Here is a 22,820-nt window from a genome sequence, read left to right as displayed (position 1 = left end):
TTCTGAGCGACGAGTATGAATGAATCAAACGTAGAAACGCTGCTTCGCGTAATTATAACAGCCCCTTGATTTTTATGTTTGTGTACACTCCGTGACGGGGGAAAAATAGTACATGATTTTTTTGTAAGAGTGATTGAATAATTTGAGCGATTTGCTGAAAGGACAACGCATTTTGAGTCATCGACAAGCAAGGAGTTACGACGTGGATTGGAGTTGGCTATTATGGAAATACTAATATTAAGTTTATGAGTGGAAGGATGAAAAGTTCAAGTTATGTTAATTTAATTGATGAATAGTAGAAGAAACATGTAAAAATTGCGGGTACAAAGTTTATTTTTCAACAGGATACTTCGAGTGTCAGTTCACCAGACCTCAACATTGAAAATTGTTACTCACAATTAGCGAAAACAGTATATGTTAAAGGAAAGCAACTCCAGACCATCCAGGAATTGAAAAATTAGACGTCTTTATGTCGAACACGTATTTAAAAATTATTCAAATCACTACCAAACCGATTATTAGCAACTATAGAAGCTAAAAGGTGATCAACAAAGTATTAAAGTAACATATTTTAAAAAGAAATGTGCTATCTTTTTGTCGCAGTATTATTAAATAAAACTTTTTTGTATAATTTGTTATCATTACAAGACAGTATCAACACTAAATTCAGTACAAAATATTTTTCCAGAAGTTAAAAATCTTTACATGTATACATTTTGCTACCTTTTTGTTAAACCTCGATTATCGGAACACTGATTAAAGGGTTTGGTAATCAAATTTTCACATAAATGCGATACGTATATTTATAATTACGCTTTAAATCATTACATTTTGAACTATTCGCTTTAATATTGGTGATCTTTGTGTCATTTTCTCGAGTAATTTATCTCACGCAATGCACGTTCAAACTGTAACTAGCGAAACTTAGAGAAGAAACTCCTGGATTTATAAACATAGCCTCAAAATATTTTAAAAATGTATATACACTCCTATCCATGAGCCACCGGACACTTAACGAATGTAGAATAAAAATAAATTAACACTGTGAAGCGACGTAAATTATAAAATGAAACTAACACTTATTTATCCATTTCATTATAAAAGATAACTCATATTGTATGTCATGGATTTTACCAAAATGTTAAGAATTTAAAATTTCCATTTTATAAGTGTATCAGCTTCGTTTGAAAACGATCCTTCAAATTAATGGTAGAATTCTATTAACAATTGTTTTTTAGTATTTTTTTCACTAATACCATTCCAACCTTTCTGTAATATTTTTCACGAGTCCTTCTTCGATTTTACTTATTGCACATTTATTTCAATTTCATACAAGCAATATAAAATTTATAGTAAAGTGAAAATTATTAAATAATAAATTTATTATCTTGTAATCTTAACGGAACATTCGATTATGTCGAAATGTATGTATACTACAATATTCTCATTTTACCTATTCGTTCCAGTTTTCTCTATGATTTATCGAATCAAATATTTGTAGTATTACCTTTTTTCATATCACGTTATGGTATTTGTGGAATTAATATACCTGGAGAAGAATTGCCAGCAAATCGAGGCTTCATTTTGAAGTATACATATATGCACACCATGTACGTGAGAAAATATATTATTCATCACGATATTATTGATTTTCAAATATCATGTACACTGTATAAGATTTAATACAGTTTGAAGTATCAAATGTTCAATAATAATTTCGTTTTAGTATATGATCTTTTAATTACGTTCAGTAATGTACGAGGTTTGTATTGTAATTTTATTCACTGTTAATTGAATAATCATCGAGTGATTGTCATATAATATTAATTTGTGTTGTTACTTAATAGCTCGCGTTAAAAATGTTGTGTTCAGTGTGATTTAAATTATTTGTTTGCCTAATTATATTGTTATTTGTTCCAAATATAATTCCTTTCTTAAATCCTACAGTATTGTACTTGCGAACAAGAGCATAGTACTGAAACAAATCTCCACATTTGTGTCTCGCGACGTAGTACATTCTACGTAATCTCAGACGCGAAAGGTTAACGTCCTCCCTTTTTCCACTCGGTATTCTCATACCCAAACGTCACCTACAGCAGGTTTTAAAAACATGAGCAAACGAATACAATAAATATCTTTAAAATTAAATGAAAATGATGTACAAAGTTTGTTTATTCAGTGATATTATTGATTATGCAATAAAATGTATATAATGGCCCACTCATAACGATTAATTTCCTATATTAGTTTCACGTTTCGACTGCTTTTTTAGACACTCTTCAGAAATTAATTATATGCATATGTCATCATGAAAGTGAAAGATTATTAAATGTATACATTTACTAGTTTGCCTTCAACATTTTCGATAATTATTGTTCGGCTTTGATTGGATAGATTATATAGAAGGAACGATAAATTACAATTAGCACAAATGAGTTCTATACATTTAGATTAATAACAAATCAACCGTTCTCTTAAAAAGAATATTTTGAACTTTAGTCAATTATAAACTGACATTTTCCATATTTGAAAGTAAAATATAATGCAAAATCAAGTCAATAGTATTGTTTCTCTATTTACTATATTTAGAAGACTACTTTACTGGTTATTATTCGACATCGCTTAACTTTTACGCTGACTTCATTTACATTTTAAAGTCAGATGTAATATAACAAGTGTCGATGTTCTCATTTTTACATTTGGTATAATATCCATGAATCTATTGCTAGTGTCACATTTTACCATAATCCTGTTGCTTTATCAATAGTACACTAGTTATGCTCTATCCGACTTAAATGAAAGTATGAAATCATTCATAACGGTAAAAGATTGACCTTGGAACTGTTACTTTACAAAATATATTCACTATATTTAATTTATTATTTCCATCATACCAAACAAAAATTATCGTCGAGTAGTGAAAGTACATTTCCAATAATACGTTTTTAAACATATTTAATATAATACATTTAATGTTATGTTAACAAAACAAAACCAACAATTATTTCTCATAAATAACATATAATTAATTTCCGAAGAGGATCTAAAAAAGTAGTCGAAACGTAAAACTAATATAGGAAATAAATAAATTCTAAATGACCCACAATGTACATTCTTTTATATTATCAATATCACAGAGCAAAGAAACTTTGTTCGTCATTATTATCTAATTTAAAAAATACTTATTCCATTCGATTGTTCGTGTCTTCTTGAACTTGTTGTAGCCGGGTGACGTTTAGGTATGAGAATACTAAGTGGAAGAAGGGAGGACGTTAACCTTCTGCGTCCGAGATTATGTAGTATGTACTACCTATCACGAGACAGAGATGAGGAGATTTGTTTCAGTAGTATACTCTTGTTCCTACATACACTGGTGAACATAATTAAAAGATAGTATACTTAGATTAACAAAATATCTGATACTTAACCTTGTTGAACTTTATATTAATATACAGGGTGTTCGGCCACCCTTGGGAAAAATTGTAATGGGGGATTCTAGAAACCAAAATAAGACGAAAATCAAGAATACCAATTTGTTGATGGAGGCTTCGTTAAAAAGTTATTAACAATTAAATTCAAAAATTTCAAATCGTTCTGGAAAAATTATTTTCGTTTGCGGGGGTCAATTATGATCATTTTTGGTGAATAGACATATCCCCGAAATCTTGCGCATTTTCAAGAAAAAAATTCGAGAAGGTGTGAAATTTTTCGACGGAAAAAAAAAATTTCAAATCGTTCTGGAAAAATTATTTTCGTTTGCGGGGGTCAATTATGATCATTTTTGGTGAATAGACATATCCCCGAAATCTTGCGCATTTTCGAGAAAAAAATTCAGTACGGGCGGAACTTTAAATGTTAATAACTTTTTAATGAAGCCTCCATCAACAAATTGGTATTCTTGATTTTCGTCTTATTTTGGCTTTTGGAATCCCCCATTAAAATTGTTCCCAGGGGTGGCCAAACACCCTGTATGTGTACATAATATTTAAAAATGAATAATATCGTAATGTATAATATATTTTTTCCCATGTACGTTATAAATATTGAAACTGTGCAATAGTCACTTCTAATATGCTTTAAACTAGAAATGTACAATTTGTTAACTTCCTCAAAATAATTATGAGTGAACAAAACTCAACAGAAAATCGCGTATAAACATCAGGTCTAAATCTGTAACGTGTCATATTCGTTAAATATTTAGTCAAAGTATTACTTTTTAATCTTCTAATTACAAAAAAGCTTTATCTACATGGTTTTGGCAAATTTTTCGTAACGTCAAGACCAAAGAACAAATTTAAAACAATTTCTGTGTCGCAAGTTATTCTCTTAAAACAACTGCTACGCCATGATCGCTTCTAGAATACTTAACTCTGTTTCTTAGCTTATCTTATTGGAAATGGAGATAGAACTCTTTCTTATACTTCTTTGTATTCTCTCCAGACACATTAAACTTGGGGAAGTCTAGAAAGATTAAGAGACTTCAATATGGTAATATCCTTATTGTATCACATTATTATTTGAAACAAACGCGAACAGCCATATAAATAAAACTAAAATGTAATGAAATTTCAATATAATTGACACTAATTTATAATTTTTGAGAATAAATCACTCCTGACCACTTTGTAACTAAACATCATTAGATGCAATTTTTATACAAGTTAAAATTTTGTAGGATATAATTTTAACATATACTAAAATAAATTATATCCGTTTTATCGTATTATGTTATATGATAGATTTAAGAAAAAAATAATGCTTATTAAAATATCCACTATGTTAACATTAAACTGTTTCCCTCGAATATTAATTAGCAAGCATTCTAGTATGTAGAGACTATTTCGAAGCAGAAATTTACTAAATATTCCTTACCATTTGAAAAATAAAATTAAAGTAAGTTTGAGAAATCTTGAAATTCAAAGCTACAAAATGCGAAGTAAAAAAGTTTATTAGTATAAAATCTTGGATAAAAACAATAGCACACAACATTGCACAGGACATAGGCTGCTTTCCAAAATCACATTATAAATTTCATATAAAATTAGATCAGATTGAGAAATCCGATTGACGAAAATAAAACGTAGATACTATTATTTTAGCTCGAATATTTGGAACGAATGCAATGTCAAACGATCCATAAGAACTCGACAACAATTTTGTTTGGCGCCATCCAATACTTTTCACTCGATCTACTAATAGAAATCACGTACTAGAAATGTCTCATACCTACGATAGTTAACAATTTTGTTACTATTTTATTTATGTTTTAATTCCTTTTAATACTGGTTGCTAAATCAATTTCGTAAAATTTTTTCTGAACACCCCTACTAATCATTAGTATTATTTATACTTGCAATTAAATATCTTCATTGTGATCAATTTGATTAAACATTTCTGCAAAAATCACATTTTCAAACTTCTATTGAATTTCTATATAAATATTATACTCTAAAAATTAAGCTGCAATCAGTAAAACATTAATGTCATACACATATACACATATGTATACATGACTTTACATTGTTTATATTCATTTTTAATTACAGTAATTGACAACACTCAAATCTTGTGCTGATAATTGCTTTCACATATTTAACGGAAAATTAGAACACCTTGTGTATCTTGTTTATGATTGTTAACAAATGATAGTTTTTTTAGAGTATAATTCCATTTGTAACTCTAAATTTTAATAAGTTTTCTATTACTTTGATGAATACTACACGAACCTAATATTTATACACGTAATTTGCTAAAAATACAAAAAAAAATAACATTTTCTCATACGAGGCTGCATTTTGGCTAACACGTCTGTCCATTATCGACTAATTCTACTTGTCTTAGTATTTCTAAAAATTAACAGTTCTATGATATTATTTATTTTATTTTATTCGAATTGGTTAGGATTGGGAGACAGTAAGAACGAAAAACAAATAACACCATACCACCGTCAGTGTTCGCAAAACCAAACTCAAGTAGAAACCATGAATAATGAACAGCCACGCAAAGCAGTGCTCCGTTGCACGCGTTCCAAAATAAATTTTCTCGAAAACCGGAGCTCGCATAAAAAATTGTGCTCTACGTTTTCGATTTCCTTCTGTACAATACCCCCTGCGTCCGATTAAACCATTAATTCTCACCAGTCCTCAGTTTAAAACTCGAACGTTCCAATTTCATTTCCTTTTTATCGTTCGCGGCGACTAAATTTATTCACAATTTCGTTTTTCTTTCACTTTGTACGCAAAACTAGTTAGCCAGTTAAAGAAATAAATAGACAAATAAATAATTGTCGATAAAGGGGTAATTCCATGGGATTATTTAGTATAAACGGCAACAATTTGTCTGTATTATGAGCTTAGAAGCCGTAGGTGCTGTCTCCGAAATCGTGATGTCGCTGAGCGCCCATTAAATTTCTCCGATAAAATCTGACGCGACGAATGCTCTGTCGCCATACTCCTGACCAGGCCGATTCATTACACGGAGACGATTTTCTCACGGCGATAATCGAAATCGAAGTCATTGTGTTGGAAAAATTGCCAGTCGCGGAATCCATTACAGAGAAAAATGTAAATTTATATGAGCTCGATGATGGTGCACGGCGATTGGATTAAAAGCAATCAACAAAATTGTATTTCCCGACATTCGTTTGCTCGCCAACAATTATACTAATGATAAGAACCGCAAATTTCAATCGACTTGGTAATTAATTTGTACGCCTACGTTTAGCGCAAAACAAAAGGCTGTTTTGTTCCGCTTATTTTATAAAATGATTCGCGACGATCGATCCTACGAAGAAGAAATTAATTCTACATCGTAAAAATAAATCGAGAACGTGCAAACAGAATTTTCTATACGAGTCACCACAAAACTGACTTTGAAAATTCGTCGGGCTTCTTTAAATGATTTAATTGACCTATTTTTATGTAAAATTCGTCTTATAAACCTATTTGCATTTCAAAATATATCTTCTTGCTAAAAAAGGACACTTACGAGACATGTTTGTTTATTTATTTTCACAAATGTACTTCTATAAATCACATATGTGTTACGTAAATAAGGAAAAACATTAAGCATGGGTGTGAAATGATAGAAAAATTCTAAATTGCACACTAAAAGTTTAAGAAAGTAGTAAAGTATAACAGGATAAAATTTGCAAGTTTGTAGTTGGTTTAATTATAATACACTTCAAAATGTAAATGAAATTAAAACAGATGTAAATTACAGAAATTATAGACATTGTTACATGTTACTATCAGTTTTATAAATATTTTATACAGCTTTTCCCTCTTTGAATATTCTTATAATACAAGTGCACAGATCCACGACTATGAAAGAAATAAAATAAAAAAGTACATAAATGCGCAAAAGCAACGTGGATTCATAAATTAAAAATTTTTTTCAGAAATCTAACAAATATCCTAGATTCTATAAAATTTAATAAATGTGTGCAATTTATTGATAAGTTTAAATGCAAGAATAAAATCGTTAATTATTCGACGCTTTTCAAGGTTACACATAACACATGAGGAATTTAAGAATCGTGATAAAATAGCGATGACATTCACATTATAATTTAACTTGAAACAAATCATTGAAACTAGGGTCATTGAGTCACGCTTTATACAAGATATTCAATTAGGTTGATATTACGATAAATGCCACAATATCCCGGGCATAACCTTTTATTATCGAACAGCTTGATATCGTATTCGTAATTTAAACTGCCATTCAGGATTCATATTTTCCCGCAAATGTTCCTCCGGTATCTTGAAATGTCTTCGATACTTTATACGAACGATATCGAGGTATTTAAGAGTAGAAATTGCAGTGACTTGCTACCTATGTTTTTATCATTACTAGCTTTTTCAGTCAACGAACATAAGTTTCGTTGATATTGTGTAAGAGAAACTTCTATAGTTTTGAAGCCCAGTTGTAATTTCATGGTCAATAAACGAAACAAAATATATGCAATTTTACAATTATCATAGATACTTATTCTAATACTGTTCACATGCTTAATAAAGACAAAGCTGGTAGACTAGCTACTACTGTTACATTTTTTACCCATTATATCGTATTATACGAAATTATGTTAATCGGGTGATACAGTCTTTTTAAATACGAAAATTATTAACTACGGTAAGGTTCAAATATATAAATTTACTAGTTTGCTGAAAATTTTGCAGACTCTATTAATTTAATCACAATGTTACACTTTTACAGAATATTTATTACACTCGAAGATATTATGAAATAAACGTACGATTAGTTCGACGAAATCTAAATTTAACGACGAGTCGGTTCGTGCAAATTTTTTTATTGCATCGTTTCAGCGTTTCGTGCACGCGTAATTGATCGTTCGGGCACAGAGATGACAAGCCAATTTGAAATTGATTGCCGCGCGATGAAAAGCAAAATTTATTATAATATACGACTTAAACTTAACGTAATAAATACGTGCCAGGTGCGTTAGATATTTCAAATGACAACATCTTTATTCATTTCTTGAAAAGATATTATCATACCGCTGAAAAACTCATTCACAAGTGCACTTATCTTTGTATTTGCTGCGTACATTAATTTTATAATCTACTCTGTTCAAAGTTTCTAATAGCCCCCACGAAGGTATCGAAAGTACTATAGATTCTATACCACAAAATTATTTGTGAAAAATTGTTTAGTTTGCTATAATTTTAATGTTTCAATTTATATAATCGCAAAACAAGCTTCCTATTACATTACACGGAAATATAGAAACTAAAAATTTGTTACTTTTGTGGCGTCGACTCCCATGCTCGCCACCAGAGGGGTTGCGCTCTCACAAGCGCTCGACTGACCCCTCGGTTGCTATACAGGATGTTCGACCACCTCTGGGAAAAATTTTAATAGAGGATTTTAGAAGCCAAAATAAGACGAAAATCAAGAATACCAATTTGTTGATGGAGGCTTCGTTAAAAAGTTATTCACAATTAAATTCAAAAATTTCAAATCGGTCTGGAAAAATTATTTTCAGTTGCAAAGATCAATTACAATCATTTTTGGTGAATACATATACTTCCGAAATCCTACCCACTTTCGAGACAAAATTCGAGTAAGTGCTAAAAGTTTTGGATGAAAAAAAAGACTTCCGAATCGTCTTGGAAAAATTATTTTTAGTTGCAGGGGTCAATTGCAAGCATTTTTGGTGAACAGACATACAGCCGAAATCCCACTCAGTTTCGAGAAAAAAATTCCTTACCGAAAATATAATTTCTGGCCAGAAAAGTCTGCCCGAATTTTCATGCGAATCTTTAAAACGTCATAACTTCTGAACGGATTGAACGATTTTAATGTTTAAAAAAACAAACTACGCGTATTTTGATGGAGAATATGTACAAATTGCAAAAATATTTGAAAAGTTGGTCCTTGATACCGCAAAATGAGAAAAACCCCATAAAAATGGTCCAATTTTCAAACAGCCATAACTCCTACAATTGTGAATATATTTCAATGAAACTTTTTTCTGAAGTAGAGCTCATGGGTACCTACAAAACAGTATTAGACAACTTTTCTGTAGGGCGTCAAGCAAAATTACTAAAAATGAGAAAGGAATTTTTAAGAAAAATCGACAGGGGGTAGGTGCCTAAATTTTTCGACAAAAAAAAAAATTTTTAATTAATTCTGAAAAAATTATTTTCGGTTGTGGGGGTCAATTACAATCATTTTTGGTGAATAGACATACCCCCGAAATCCTACCCACTATCTAGAAAAAAATTCGAGAAGGTATGAAATTTTTTGACGGGAAAAAAAGATTTCAAATCGTTTTGGAAAAATTATTTTCGGTTGCAGGGGTCAATTACAATCATTTTTGGTGAATAGACATACCCCCGAAATCCTACCCACTATCTAGAAAAAAATTCAATACGGTCGGAACTTCAAACGTTAATAACTGTTTAACAAAGCCTTCATCAACAAATTGGTATTCTTGATTTCGTCTTATTTTGGCCTCTAGAATCCCCCATTAAAATTTTTCGAGATGTGGCCGAACACCCTGTATATACTATCTAGTGATGACTTGTTGGCTAGGCACCTACAAACTAAACGAGGCTAGGGCAAGGACAGAAGGTCTTCGCGCCGCCTTATCCCTATTGGTGAGGCTCGCTCTGACGTCACGCTGCATAGTGGTAGGGTCTCCATAACCACGATAGATACATTTTTCTCCTATTCACGGCTAGTATTTTGAGCGTACGGTTACGCCAATGCCTCTCAGTCTTGTCCTATCCTACGTTGTCCCTATACATTTCGTTCACGTCCTTTGTCACACGATGAAATTGTAGTTGTGAGCGGCTCAGCCAATAATGACAATGCGTGTGAGAGCAGGCGTCGCTATTACGCTACGGTCAATCAGCGTGTCTAGCCATCAAGTCATCACTGAATAGTACTATGCAGAGATGACTTGTTGGCTAGGCACCCACAAACTAAACGGGGCAAGGGCAAGGACAGAAGGTCTTCGCACCGCCTTATTCCCACTGGAGAGGCTCTACTGGGGGTAGTAGGGTCTCCATAACCACGAGAGATACATTTTTGTCCTATTCACGGCTAGTATTTTGAGCGTACGGTTACGCCAATGTCTTTCAGTCTTGTCCTATCCTACTTTGTCCCTATACGTTTCGTTCACGTCCTTTGTCACGCGATGAAATTGTACTTGTGAGCGACTCAGCCAATAATGACAATGCGTGTGAGAGCAGGCGTCGCTATTACGCTACGGCCAATCAGCGTGCCTAGCCATCAAGTCATCACTGAATAGTACATTCCTAATATCTCAGTCGTCTAAGGCAGGGCCTTCTAGAAAGTCTTACTGATGAGTCCACTAGCAGACCCAGACGAAACGCGCTCCCTCCTTTCCTTTTCTGGCCTCCTACGATTCTCACGAGTTCCCACACCGCAGCGATGCTGCGCCACACTTTCATTTCTAATCTTTGCAATTATTAATTAGATAATTTCTAGAACTCTCCTACCTAAAATGCTTTAAGATCATGGTAACCTAAAGAAAAATTAGAAATGTTTACGATAATTCCGCGAAACTCGTTTGCCAAGAACCAAGTCGTACGACAATGCTTAGAACAATTCTTGGCTGTATTTGCTTTTGGCAGTCCTCATTTTGGTACACGAAATTTTAGTGATCTTATTGTCGGTAAACGAATGCAAGAATTCACTGTTTAGTGTACGCATAAATGTGCATGGTACATTTTACCGAAACGCTGAATAGAATAATGATTGAACCATGCGCCAAGAATGTATTAACCTTGACGCTCCTCTGTTATTTCCGAGCCAAGAGAAACATACATCAAACGTTTCTGCATAGATTTTGAAACGATACATTAATATTTGCAGAAAAGTAACGTTGTTTGGAATACTAACAACTACAGTGAACGTAAAATATTATGAGAGTGTAGCGGCCATTGTAACGCCACTATACCCTTGCCATGGTATGAATGGAATGGAATGCAAGGGTAACTTTTAAGCTTTCTATTTTTCCATTTTCCGGAAATTTTCCGTCGTCCTGTTAAACACTTGGTGATCAGAGTCGTTAGTGGCGTCTGTTTTTTTTCAAGTCTCGCCTGCTTGCGCTATACTTTCTCTCCGCTAAATATTTTCCAATTTTTTCATCTTTCTGCCCTGTGTCTTTTTCTCGCCCTTTTCTGTTAGGGTAAGGACACGGTCGATTATAGACAGTCCGTTATAAACCGGCTTAGTTATAGGACAGAGTCCTTAAGACACTCTCGATTAGAGATAAGTCTGTTGGACACGGTTAACACTTTGCCCTACAATGACGAGTCTGACTCGTCACAAGTTCTCGATACCAAGTTTCACAATGATGAGGCTACACTCGTCATCAAGTCTCATAGATTAAAATCATCCCATTTTTATATTAGCGAGGTATTCGTAAAACAAATCTGTTTTTTTTTTGTGGTTATTCCTTTTACGAACAAATTTAAACAAAATTAAATAGTGTACATTTGAAAAATAATATGGAATTAAATCGTACGTCAAGGGGTTAATACAGCTCAGTTTTCACAATCAATTAGACTGCGGAGTGATTACATTGGTAACACCTACGTGTGGCACATTGACCCTAATAAACATTATAATCGAGGGTAGCTCTTTGGGTTGTTGTTAATTCACCACAAGCCCCCTCAAGAGGAAAAATGGTGCGCAACCAATAACGTGTACATTTCAGAAATATTGGCACAAATACAACTGGTCGATATATCTTACAAATAAAAATATAAACAAACTTACGGAATATAAGTTCGTAAACTGATCGTCTTTTGAGATATCCGATTTTCAGTTGGCAAAAATATATTCGGTAGTTTGTACGATAACACGTTCAGCAGAACGTGATTTACACCTCGCGTTCCCGTTTACGTTTTCATACGTAAAACGAATATCTATCATATTTGCATAGTGGTAGAACTGATTCAATACTCATCGACGATATGCAAACAATTCGATATCGTGATGTTTAACGAGAAACGAAATATATTTAAATTGTAAATATTTGTTATCAGTGTTTCGTACTTATTATTTTGAGGTAAATATGTATAAATATTACGTCATAACAATACAAATATAACAAATATAGTGAATAATTCAAATCATAAATTAATATTCCTCCAAAAATACAAACCTAAAATTTTATACGCGAATATAAATCTGTAACCTTCTAACTCAAAATATAATTAGTGCGACGTTAGTATATAACTTTGCTTATGATTTACATAATTTAAACAGTATTAATCTAGTATACAATGATATTTCATTATTCAGAATTGTGCTCGTGAACAGTATTTGAACTCATGAGACACGATACGTGTAAATCTAGCCTTAGTTCTATTTGAAGAGACGTAGAGCATTTCTGTACCTGCATTCTCTGATAAGGGAATCCGCAAAGTTTCACAAATTGGCCAAATCAACTTCCAAATATATAGGATTCGGTAAGAGTAACGTTAAACTTTTGACAATTCATAAAATATATTTACTAGTAAACCGAGCAAAAGAAACGACAATTGAAATTTTTGAAAAATCAGCCAAAAGCTTTCAGAAATTGGATTACGAAAGTACAGTGGAGTAAATCGTTGCCCAAAACAAAGAGTACTCGAGCAAAATTCAAAAATAATTCTCCAGCGTAATGCGAAATTCAAAAAGAGTACTCGAGGTTAATGCGATATCAGTACGCGAACTGCAAACAATTCCAGCCGTCTTTCGACTCGTTTTATCGACGGTTATCATTGCATAATCTGTAGTTTTCGCCAACGAAATACGCGAATAACCTTAGACTATGTACTTCCGCGGTAAGTTTAGTCTGAATGGTCCTTTGCATATCTTCCATCTTCGCTGCTATCGATCCGTCAGTGCACGAAACTCGCCACTTAGGCAACTGGGCTACTAAATTTTAGTATCACAACCACTGGGAACGCAAAGTGATTCCGAAACGAATAAGGAACACCAGTCAATCTTATATGCTTTCAAGTGCAGCGGTAAAAGAATCGGATGAAAAACCCCTCCCGCTGCCATGAAAACAAAACGAAAGGAAAACTCTCATCGTCCAAGGAAAGTCTTAAGCTGAATGTTTTCAAGAAGTCTCATGAAATTGGACTTCGAATAATATGTGTAATTTTTGGCACGTAGTATTTCCATTCGATCATTTGATTTCTTCCTAATCTTGTTGATTTTTTTTTTAAACAAAAATAAATTAATAACATTGATTGTAGTCGCAATAAATCTTTTACCATTTCTACGACTTATGCAAAGTAATATATTAATAGTTGTGTTCCTATTTACTATATTTGTTCGTCTGAAATGTATACCACATATTTCTAAATTAATTTTGTTGTGTTATACAGACAAATGTGCACAAAACTACACGAAAATACACAGATTACAAAATGTCACGTCGTTTAATATTATACAAGAACATATCTTAAGTTTGTGATAGTTGTCATCCATTCGAAAATTATATCAAAATTTAATTTGGAAAGTGATGTCCACGCAATGCATCGTCCTCACAATAAATTCGAATAAATGGGTTGAGTCGCTGGCAAAAAGCCACATATTTATTTTAAAAAACCATTTAGCGTCGTTACCCAGAAACATTAAATTTCACTTTTCGATATTATTTTAACATTGGAGAAAACGTACTTTTTAGATAATTCATATTTCACAACTGTTCTGAAGTAAACTGAATAGGTATCGAATTTGTCGCTTTCATAAGAGAACACAATGGACTGTCAGACTTTGATTTTGACAAAATTTTACCCAAACGTTCACAATCCTTTTTCAAAAATGTAATTTTTACAATTTTGTTTTGAACATTTTTGTTTGGTTATGTATAAATCCTCGTAAACAGTAAAGATTTCCCAATATCTTTCGTTCCTTAGGAGTTATATAAGCTCGAATAAAAATGATTGGCTCTGATATAAGAGGTCGTTTCTTCCTTAACGTCGAAACATTTGTACAAATTGCCTCATCATGTTGTAAACAAAAACATTAAATACGTACATATATGTATAACGAAGGTTTTTAAAACAACATATTTTTGAAATTGTGTTAAAACATTCTATGAACCGTTTTGAATTAAAGTCGAGTAAATAAAATACAACGCAAAACGAGAATTGCGCCTACTTGTCTAAAATTACCAACCAATATTTTCAAAGTTACGCGAAAATTTAGCTCGAGCCTTTGTTTTTAATCGTCTTTTGCAGTCTTTTGCTGTAATCCCATGTTCAAATAGTAAGTAATGTTGCGCGATTCGTAACGCAATTCAAGGAACAGCGCGCAAATTATTTCCGCAGGCAAATGGGACAGGAGCCGAAAGGTAAATTAGAGGTGGCTAGCGCGGACTCGTGCTAAAGCCACACAGAGTTGAACTTTGTAAATAAGGTCGTACGAGAGGGGAGGGGAGGGGGGGATGTTTGCGCAATTTCAAAGTGGAATTTCAGTTAACGCTGCAACGATTGCTGGTGTAATAATACGGAAGGTAAGCGTCTGTTTTTACGCTACTAGCAAGGTAACGGGTGTTACCTTGTAGACGGCCAGCAAGCCCGGGAACGACAATGGAAAGAGGGGCGAACCGATAGAGTGGAAAAGCTCCTAAGACCGACGGAGCGTACTTCTCACAGCTCAGGGAACATCGGTTTCCTTGGAAATTGTTAAACGGTACAGTTAGATAGTTTAGCGATTCGTGTGAAACAAGACTCCATTTAGCGAATTTTATCGGCTATACTCGGCGTAATACTCCTCAACGATATCTCGATTAGCTACTCGTATCAACTTCTACGATTTATGTGCATTGGTTTCCAAGGCAACGGAAAGTACAGGGTTTTCCAATAACAGCGATAGAACTTTTAATTGTAGCCTCCATCTTTGTTATTCGTTTGTTCGAACCATGTAACATTTCTCTTCGGTGATCCTTTACCAGTCATCATAGAAAAGTACACAGTTACTTATAAAAGTAACTTATAAGAGTAGCTGTGTACCTTTATTCATAGTCGATAGAATCAACCAACAGAAGGCAAGAAAATGTTGCTGAAAATCTAAATTTGTCGATTTGTCAGACTTCTGTGCAACGAATTCTGCATAAAGACTTAAGTCTTCGTCTTTACAAGATCCAGTTAGCTCAAATATCGAAGCCTGCTGATCATCGTATGTGTCGTATTGATTTTGTTAAAAACTGACTCTAATTTTGCTAAATAATCATTTTGGGCGACGAAGCTCGCTTTAATTTCAATTTTCTATGACTTCGTCTTTTCTTTGGCGTGAATCATGTGGATTTAGATTGTCTGAGATGTGTGAAACTTCTGCTGAAACAGTCGCTTTGTTTAGATCGAAGTTCAACGATAAGATTATTTCGAGAAAATATCTTTTGACTCAACACCATAAGATTTATATTTTGTGGAGCCATGTTGTGTCTCTTGTTTACTCTAACAAACCACAAACTGTTGACGATCTTAAAGCAAACATCGTTCATGATTTTGGTGAAATATAGCTTAATTTATGTGTTGGACCAAACGCAATCGTGGTGGTTATTTAAATGATATTTACAATTTTAAATGCACTTAAAAATAAAACAATGAGCACCAGATTACTTTTTGTAGTTTTCATTTTATTTCAATAATATTTTCTCAGTTAGCTGAAAATAATACTTGGGTTTAAATCTTTAAATGTCACGTACTTATTCAAATTATGAACTAATTAAATTCGTCAATTGATAGATTCTAAATGAACATGATTTTAAATTCTTGTTTATCTGAAATAACTTTAAAACGTTAATTCCTTCCTGTACAGGTTATTGTATATTGTATATATAGAAAGTAATAAGAAATGAAGGTTTATCTTGTTTTTCTACATTGCGTATTGTATATATTTAATTAGTACGTGACAGTCAAATTTTTAAATTGAGAATATTTATAAACTTGCTAACTTCAATTTAAAAATTTAAAAATGATCTTCAATGACACTGTCACGTACTAATTAAATATATACAATACGCAATATAGAAAAACAAGATAAACCTTCATTTCTTATTACGTGCACCTAAAATAAAAATATTTTCACCTTACACTCCCCTGCTCGAAATTACACAATTTTTGTAAAGATTAGTCATTGAAATATTAACAGTAACGGAAACATTTCAAGTAATATTTTTACACCAGACATCTTGCAAATTCTCTTCAATTAATATGATAATAGTCTAACAATCTAATGGTACTTAAATTTACTTATTTTTTTATCTGATAACATACACTGTATACAAGTAAAGATTGAAGGAAAAATCAATACAGATTGGAATGTTGTTAACATCGACGATAACGGCCATCCACACTGATATGGGGAATCCTCAAGTCGCAGAAGAGGACACCAAGAAATAGTCGCGAGATCCAATACTAATGATTGTGAGTAGCAAAGACGACAGTCGTCCCCGGATATTGACAGTAAATAAAAAGGAGGAGTAGAAATCCATAGCAACGGTCTTTGAATTGTGGGGTCGATATTGACAACTCTCAAGTAGCGAGAGCAAATACTGATAACCCCAAGGTTGCAAGAGCGTATATTAACGACTTCGCAATTGTACGAACAGTCGTTAACGTCTCCAATATTGCAGCTCAGAGACCTAATACTCCACTGTCGTGGGTTGCTGCTAATGACAGCTCCAAAGTTGTAGGAGTGGATACCGATGATACTAAAACTTTCGGGTTAAGCAATAACAACCCCTGAATGGAGATAACGGATACATACTCCAAAGTTTTGGAAAACACCAACGACTTGTGGCTTAAACAATAGCGATCAACGCGTGGTGTAAACGTAGACATCAACAATGCCAAAGTTACAAATACAGGTACAAATGACTGAAATTTTAAGAATTTTAATAATTCTCGACTGCTAGACGTAAATATTAAAAACTCAAAAATTTTGTAAGACGATACCGACAACCTACGGTTATAATAGCAGCTAACAAAGCCCTATTGTAAGTATAGATACTGACAATTCCAATATTATTAGATAATACAAGAAATTCTTATTATGGATGGAAACACTGATAATTTCAAAGCTACGAATACAAAATACTGACGACCACGGAGATTTTAGAGCAGACGTTATTATCCATTGAGTGTTGAAAGTATCTAGAAGCTTCAGAAAATTCTACTGATAACCTGTGAATTTAAGTAACAGCTAGCAACTCCTGCTGTGAGCGCAAAAATTGACGATTTATAAATTATAAATACAACATTTTTACGATTCCAGAGCTTTTGGAGTGCATGTTAATATTCATTCAGTAGTGGAAGTATTCAAAGCATTGGAAATAAACATTCAGGGTTAATTGGTGCAAATAGTAAGAACTCTCGATTGATAGAATCAAATACGAAGGACTTATAAATATAAATACTGATGACTCCAAAGCTTTGGGAATAATTAATGATTCTTGAGTGGTAGGAGTAGATCTTTGAAAGGTGAGGCTCGAACAAATAATATAGACAACCTATTGTAGGTCGCATAATGGCGATAATATTCTATTATAGAAATTTATTCGACAGCTTTAATGCCATGGAAATAGATATTAATATTAATGACTCTCCACCGACAGGAGAATGTACTAATGACTTCGAGAATTTTGGAGTAGTATATTTAGGAGTTCAGATATTTACATTAAATCTATAAACAGAATTATTGATAACCTCCAACTGTTGGGAATAATAACAAATGCTTACTTTTAGGGGTTTACTTTAATTAGATGTCTCCATTTTGTAAAGATAGAGAACTTGTACCTACAGATATACAGGAATAGACAAGAAAAAGGATGATGGAATAATTAATTTGTATGTTAAAAATAATTCTTCGATGGCCTCAAAGCAACTGATGTTATAAGACTCTTCTTAAGTATATTTACTTTCGACTTCCATGATTACAGGTGTCCTTTTCTACAACTAGATCATCATTAATATCAAATGTGACAACACATGAATCCTCTTTGTTGGCTCGTGCGATTGTGAGACTGTGTCATCCCAGATATCCCCCCAGATTTAGGTTCCCTTGTCAGCTTCATGCCTCGAAATTTCTTAGTATTGTGTCGCGTATCTGCTCGTCCCAAATATGTTTAAAATTTACCTGACAAATTATTCATATTCGATACTTAGAACTTACATTTTGTATTCTGTAAGTGATAGTAATACATTCAAAACAATAATAATTTAAACGAAATTAATTTCGTAAAAATATTGTGGTCGCGATAAATTGTTTGAAATACGATTTTATTGTCAGTGATAAATTCGTTGAAAGAGAAAATAAGAAATAAATGAAACGTATTTTCTGGAAATGTAATTTTTCAAACGCTTCGCGAAATGTTGCGCAGCTTCTTTCTTGCCAATAAGAGCAGCTTCGATTTTGTTACAGTTTCAATGCATACACAAATACGACGATAAAACTGGGAACATCAACCAGAATGAACGTAATACATCAAACTGAAACTTTCTGCAACTTTTCATTTCCTGGGTATTATTTTTACCTTCAAGTTTGAAAAATATCTCCTGAATACATTTTTCTGGTCAGAGAAAGAACAAAATATAAATTTCATCCACGAATTGAGCATTTAAAAAGCAATATTCATTTCCTCGCGATAATTACTAATTTAAATTTCTATGGAATAAATGAATTCATTGAAAACGTTTAAATTCACAAAAAATTATTCACAGAAATTGAAGACTGTTTAATTTACTAGAAGAAGAAACGAATCAACTAATTCAAGCGTAACGACGGGAACATACCAAGTAATTGTATATTTTTTTCTCCATTAGAGTAATTATTGTCTACCTGAACTGAATGTGCATATTAAAAAATTAACCGGGTAGCCTATTAGGACAATGCTGCTGTTGGTAAATGGAGGAACAATAAGCTATTATCTGGAATTACCTCGTTAGCAATTTATTGGATGAAATGCAGAAGAAAAGAAAGCGAACCATCCTAGAATTTATTCATGTTTCTGTTATTAACAGCTTAGTAATCAATGTGATTTATATGTTATTCAACGTGGAACAGATACTATTATTCTCGTACGTCTATAAGCGAAATTGTTCTTCCCGGTGTAAAAAAATTTATCATTCTCTTACTCATATATTTCTAAAATCGTAATCCTAAGCGTATTTTTAAAACTACATTTCATATTTAACACAAATGTAATAGAATTCCATCTAACATAACACTGATTATTATCTTTCTACCTTAACCAATTTATATTAAACTTCTCTTGTTAAATAAGAGAATTTAAGACTAAATCCGTATTTTTACTTAACAAATTTCTTTTCGTGATCTTCAGAAAATTTTCCTCGAATAAAAACAGCAACATTAAGAGTTCTTTAAAACCAATAATTTCTTCCTTACACGTTTCTAGTGTCCTTAAAATCAGAGCAAATATGAAAGTAATTAAGATAAACGAAACATTCTTTCTTTACTTTATTATTTTCTTGATTAACAAGAAACTTATTTTCCGCCTGATACAAGTTCAAAAAAGTTGAATAAATAATACTTTACCCATAGCTGTGTAAAATTTGAGTGCCTTTTTTAAATTCTCAAAATTAAAATATTGTTGCAACCATCGACTTCGTTCTTCAGATATTTTACACGTAATGTTTTGTGGAAATACGGATACGATATTGTACTGAGAAATATATTCTGCGTTTTACTTCGATAGGCTGATTGCATTCATCTTTTAGAAAACATGGACGACGTCGCGCCGTCACGATTCATCCTTCAATCGTTCCTTTTCGCGAGCACTGAAACATCCACCTTTAGAAACTTCACAAGATTTGTGGGGCACCACTCTGATTGCGGTTTCGACATGAATAAAACATCGATCTATACAGAGAAAAAACACAAATTTACCAAAACTTTTGCAACGAAACTTGTTAGTTCCGTCAAACTTAAAGTGATATGCCTTAACGCGAAAGCCTTAGTTTCAAAAACTTGGAACTACGGAACAGTCTGTCGGCCAGTCGGTTTCAATGCTGCTGTGCCAGTTTATTCGATAACACGTACAAGATATAGGGTATGCTCCAAAAAAAAGGAATTGTTTTTCAGATTTAGTTACTCGAAGTTACAGCATAAATTATTCGCGAAGCTGTTTCTAATTTAGAATAGAAACTGAAACGGATGAAAATAAACTTAAGAAATTTGCAAAGTATAAATTTGTTTATAATGTTCGCATTGTATAGTAATTATGCGACTTTGCAGTCTGAAAAAATATTTATCCTGAAAATTTGATCCTTCTTGATGGAAACAAAAATGACCAACTTCGTATTTAGTTTTACGTTCATATACGAGGTATTATTTACATGTTCCTATTTTGCTCAAATAGTACTCAAAGATTACTAATGAACGTATATTACTTAATACTATTAAAACTAACCCTGATTCGATGTTCTGTACCTTTAAACAACTTCAAAATTAGCAAAATGATAATTGAAGCTCCAGGTAACTTCACGCGAACTGTATTATATTTCAATTTTATCAAAATCTCTGACATCAACTACACAAAAAGTGATCAATTTATCATAGAATGACCCATGAGTAACTGAAATTCTGTCCTTGTACTTTTCCTCCATTAACAATATCCTTACGGTCGAACCACTTCTTATGTTTACTGTGAAATAATGTTTGAAATAAAATTGGCTCTCTTTCAAAAGTACATGGTTTGCTGACCTATCTCCGTTGTAACTTTTCTCTCTCAGTTTTAAAATGTGTAATACCTACGATCAAAAATTTTATAACAGTCTGTATATTTTATCCACTAGTTACACTTTTCACAAACTATATAAAATATTATATGTACAATTACTTGTTTCCCCTCTCCTTTTTAAGCATTTTTAAACAAACACGATACTCTCCTGTCGTAATAACGTACAAGTGTTATAATAATCCCATTCTATATCTATCCTATAATAGGATACAAATTTAATTAAAAACAAAACAAATTCTTTCCAGCTATGACATTATATAACTACATCCATTAAGTAACAAAATTAACTAGCATTAATAAAAACACTGGCATAGCATTATGAAGTAAGAGTCTCGAGTTGAAGATAATATTTCCTCTCCTAAGAGCAAACAAACGTTGCAGAGAATTCTTAATACCAACAAAAACAATCCTTTCCAACATTGTCATTATATGACCATACTCATTAAGAAGCAGAATTAAATAGGATTATTAAAACACTGCGATATTATTACAAACAGAGAGTATTGAATGTATTTAAATGTTAAGTTCTTTCTTATTAATAATAAAAGTAAACAAATATTCAATTCTAACAAAAGCTATTCTTTTTAGTTAAAATGTTGTGATATCATTATAAAAGGATAGTTTGTTATCGAATATATTTAAAATAATAATTCTAGGAAGAAACTATCCTTTCGAATTGGTTACACTGTTACAACCACCATAATCAAGTTTCATTTAAATGTGTTTATATAATATTAGAATTTCCAATATCTTTCTAATATTATATCGATAATATCGGCTGAGATCATGTTCGCGAAGACGGTGTTGCTACGTTACTTGTAGTTAACGAATAAGGCTAGAATTTTATGCGTCTGAAAATTGACTCTACGCCAACCATGCCACAGTCAATCCCCCTTTCTTCACCCATTTTCGAGTCTCGACTACATCTCAATCTCCACAGTCTCCCTTCCACAGAACCACTCGGTATACTCATTTTCGTGCACCTATATCTATCTTTGCTCATCCGACCCTTGAATTAAATTACACCCCGGAGGTTGGGAAACGAAGCCGCAACCAGGCTAAAGGGGCGACCACAACGAAGACGTTTCATTTCGTTCCGGTTCTATGTCGTTTCGCATTTCTCTTTTGTTTTTCATTTGCTCTTCGACTGCAGATGCTGTAATTTTGCAACGAGAAAAGCCACTCGACACCAAATCCTCAGGCGTCTCATCGTTTCGATTTTATTTTATACAATTATTGTATGGCTACGTTTTCTCTCTTACGAGTTATTTCATTTTAATTTCATGAATATGAGTACTTCAATTTTATTTATTAATAAATTTGCTAGTAATAAATTTATTGGTAGATACAGACCGAAACGTCATTATCTCGTATTGAAAATGTATGTCCTACAGAGACCAATAATTGAACAAGTTTCGTATAATTATTCTATCAATCCCAACGGAGCAAACAGAATTATCTTTATTAATATTGAAATTTCATTTTATACTGCTGGAAATAATTTGGAGATCGTGGATCTAGTACGTTCAAGGGGTTGAATGTGTCAAGTGCGTTT

At 32.6% G+C, this 22,820-nt stretch overlaps 1 protein-coding gene across 3 annotated transcripts in view; it reads right to left on the bottom strand.

The window, feature by feature from the left end:
* LOC143345521 (dual specificity calcium/calmodulin-dependent 3',5'-cyclic nucleotide phosphodiesterase 1) overlaps positions 1–22,820 on the bottom strand; it is a 441,802-nt gene that overhangs the window by 331,593 nt on the left and 87,389 nt on the right. The gene's annotated exons all lie outside the window — the stretch shown is intronic.

This window comes from Colletes latitarsis, chromosome 9, assembly GCF_051014445.1.
Source record: "Colletes latitarsis isolate SP2378_abdomen chromosome 9, iyColLati1, whole genome shotgun sequence".
Lineage (NCBI taxonomy): Eukaryota > Metazoa > Arthropoda > Insecta > Hymenoptera > Colletidae > Colletes > Colletes latitarsis.
Note: the sequence above shows the minus strand (reverse complement) of the source record. Positions and strands in the feature narration are given on the sequence as shown.